We start from the raw sequence: 4,273 nt of genomic DNA on the forward strand, positions 1-4,273 counted from the left end.
CAAGAACAGATGCCCTCAGGCGACCTACATGAAGAGGCAGGGCTTAATCCAAAGCTGAACCCCAGAAGCTGTGCGAACAAAGAGAAAGGAAATTTCTCCCAGCAGCCTCAGGAGCAGCAGATTAAATCCCCACAATCAACTGGATGTACCCTGCATCTGTGGAATACCTGAATAGACAGCGAATCATCCCAAAATTCAGGGGATGGACGTTGGGAACAACTGTAGACTTGGGGTTTGCTTTCTGCATCTAATTTATTCCAGGTTTTATGTTTATCTGAGTTTAGTATTTAGAGCTTATTATCATTGGTAGATTTGCTTGTTTGGTTGCTCTCTTGCTTTTTTTTTTTAACATATATATATATATATTTTTTTTTTTTTTTCCTTTTTCTCTTTTTGTGAGTCTGTATGTGTATGCTTCTTTGTGGGATTTTGTCTGTATAGCTTTGCTTTTACCATTTGTTGTAGGGTTCTGTCTATCCAATTTTTTTTTAGCGCTTGTTATCATTGGTAGATTTGTTTTTTAGTTTGGTTGCTCTCTTCTTTCTTTCTTTCTCTTTTCTTTTATTACTTTTTAATTTTTTTTAATACTTTTTTTATTTTAATAACTTTATTTAATTTTATTTTTTTCTTTGTTTCTTTCTTTTTTTTCCTTCACTTTTCCTCTGAGCCACATGGCTGACAGGGTACTGGTGCTCTGGCCGGATGTCAGGTATGAGCCTCTGAGGTGCAAGAGCCAAGTTCAGGACACTGGTCCACAAGAGACCTCCTGGTTCCAAGTAATAGCAAACAGCAAGAGCTCTCTCAGAGATATCCATTTCAATGCTAAGACCCAGCTCCACTCAATGACCAGCAAGCTAAAGTGCTGGACACCCTATGCCAAACAACCAGCAACACAGGAACACCACCCCACCCATCAGCAGAGAGGCTGCCTAAGATCATAATAAGGTCACAGACACACCAAAACACACCACCGGACATGGTCCTGCCCACCAGAAAGACAAGATCCAGCCTCATCCACCAGAACACAGGCACCAGTCCCCTCCACCAGGAAGCCTACACAACCCACTGAACAAACTTTACTCACTGGGGATAGACAACAAAAACAACGGGAAACACGAACCTGCAGCCTGCAAAAAGGAGACCCCCAAACACAGTAAGTTAAGCAAAATGAAAAGACAAAGGAATACACAGCAGATGAAAGAGCAAGGTAAAAACCCCACCAGACCAAACAAATGAAGAGGAAGTAGGCAGTCTACCTGAAAAATAATTCAGAGTAATGATAGTAAAGATGATCCAAAATCTTAGAAATAGAATGGAGAACATACAAGAAATGTTTAATAAGGACCTAGAAGAACTAAAGAGTGAAGAAACAATGATGAACAACACAATAAATGAAATTAAAAATTCTCTAGATGGAATCAATAGCAGAATAACTGAAGCAGAAGAATGGATAAGTGACCTGGAGGATAAAATAGTGACAATAACTACTGCAGAGCAGAATGAAGAAAAAAGAATGAAAAGAATTGAAGACACTCTCAGAGAGCTCTGGGACCACATTAAATGCACCAATATTCTAATTATAAGGGTCCCAGAAGAAGAAAAGAAAAAGAAAGGGACTGAGAAAATATTTGAAGAGATTATAGTTGAAAAAGTTCTCTAATATGGGAAAGGATATAAGTCCAGTAAGCACAGAGAGTCCCATACAGGTTAAATCCAAAGAGAAACATTCCAAGACACATTTTAATCAAACTATCAAAAATTAAATACAAAGAAAAAATACTAAAAGCAGCAAGGGAAAAACAACAAACAACATACAAGGGAATCCCCATAAGGTTAACAGCTGATCTTTCAGCAGAAACTCTGCAAATTGAAAAAGAGGTGAGGTTAAAAGGTAAGAGCAAGCAATTAGAGAAAGGAGAACAAAAAGAACCCAAAGTTAGCAGAAGGAAAGAAATAATAAACATCAGAACAGAAATAGATGACAAAGAAATGAAGGAAACAATGGCAAAGATCAATATAACTAAAAGCTGGTTCTTTGAGAAGATAAACAAAATTGATAAACCATTAGCCAGACTCGTCAAGAAAAAAAGGGAGAAGACTCAAATAAATAGAATTCGAAATGAAAAAGGAGAAGTAACAACTGACACTTCAGAAATACAAAGGATTATGAGAGATTACTACAAGCAACTTTATGCCAATAAAATGGACAACCTGGAAGAAATGGACAAATTCTTAGAAAAGCACAACCATCCAAGACTGAACCAGGAAGAAATAGAAAAGATAGACCAATTACAAGCACTGAAGTTGAGACTGTGATCTAAAATCTTCCAACAAACAAAAGCCCAGGACCAGATGGCTTCACAGGCAAATTTTATCATACGTTTAGAGAAGAGCTAACACCTATCCTTCTCAAACTCTTCCAAAATACAGCAGAGGGAGGAACACTCCCAAACTCATTCTACGAGGCTGCCATCACCCTGATACCAAAACCAGACAAAGATGTCCCAAAAAAGAAAACAACAGGCCAGTATCACTGATGAACATAGATGCAAAAATCCTCAACAAAATACTAGCAAACAGAATCCAAAAGCACATTAAAAGGATCATACACCATGATCAAATGGGGTTTATCCCAGGAATGCAAGGATTCTTCAAAATACACAAATCAATCAATGTGATAAACCCAGTTAACAAATTGAGGGAGAAAAATCATAGGATCATCTCAGGAGATGCAGAAAATGCTTTGGACAAAATCCAACACACAGTTATGATAAAAAACATCCAGAAAGTAGGCATAGAGGGAACTTACCTCAACATAATAGAGGCAATATATGACAAACCCACAGCCAACATTGTTCTCAATGGTGAAAAACTGGAACTATTTCCACTAAGATCAGGAAAAACACAAGGTAGCCCACTCTCACCACTTTTATTCAACATAGTTTTGGAAGTTTTAGCCACAGCAATCAGAGAAGAAAAGGAAATAAAAGGAATCCAAATTGGAAAAGAAAAAGTAAAACTGTCACTGTTTGCAGATGACAGAACACTATACATAGAAAATCCTAAAGATGCTACCAGAAAACTACTAGAGCTAATCAATGAATCTGGTAAAGTAGCAGGATACAAAATGAATGCACAGAAATCTCTAGCATTACTATACACTAATGATGAAAAATCTGAAAGAGAAATTAAGGAAACACTCCCATTTACCATTGCAACAAAAAGAATAAAATACCTAGGAATAAACCTACATAAGGAGACAAAAGACCCATATGCATAAAACTATAAGACACTGATGAAAGAAATTAAAGATGATGCAAACAGATGGAGAGATCTACCATGTTCTTGGATTAGAAAAATCAACATTGTGAAAATGAGTATACTACCCAAAGCAGTCTACAGATTCAGTGCAATCCCTATCAAACTACCAATGGCATTTTTCACAGAACTAGAACAAAAAATTTCACAATTTGTATGGAAACACAAAAGACCCTGAATAGCCAAAGTAATCTTGAGACAGAAAAATGGAGCTGTAGGAGTCAGGCTCTCTGTCTTCAGACTATATTACAAACTTACAGTAATCAAGACAGTATGGTACTGGTATAAAAACAGAAATATAGATCAATGGAACAGGATAGAAAGCCCAGAAATAAACCCATGCACATATGGTCACCTTATTTTTGATAAAGGAGGCAAGAATATACAATGCAGAAAAGACAGCCTCTTCAATAAGTGGTGCTGGGAAAACTGGACAGCTACATGTAAAAGAATGAAATAAGAACATTCCCTAACACCATACACAAAAATAAACTCAAAATGGGTTAAAGACCTAAATGTAAGGCCAGACACTCTTAGAGGAAAACATAGGAAGAACCCTCTTTGACATAAATCACAGCAAGATCCTTTGTGACCCATCTCCTAGAGAAATGGAAATAAAAACAAAAATAAACAAATGGGACCTAATGAAACTTGAAAGCTCTTGCACAGCAATGGAAACCATAAACAAGATGAAAAGGCAACCATCAGAATGGAAGAAAATATTTGTAAACAAAGCAACTGACAAAGAATTATTCTCCAAAATTTACAAGCAGCCCATGTAGCTCAATACCAAAAAAACAAACAACCCAATTCAAAAATGGGCAGAAGAGCTACATAGACATTTCTCCAAAGTAGATATGCAGATTGCCAACAAACACATGAAAGGCTGCTCAACATCACTAATAATTAGAGAAATGCAAATCAAAACTACAATGAGATATTATCTCACACCAGT

Source organism: Lipotes vexillifer, unplaced genomic scaffold (genome assembly GCF_000442215.2).
Source record: "Lipotes vexillifer unplaced genomic scaffold, Lipotes_vexillifer_v1.1 scaffold50, whole genome shotgun sequence".
In the NCBI taxonomy this organism is placed as follows: Eukaryota; Metazoa; Chordata; class Mammalia; order Artiodactyla; family Lipotidae; genus Lipotes; species Lipotes vexillifer.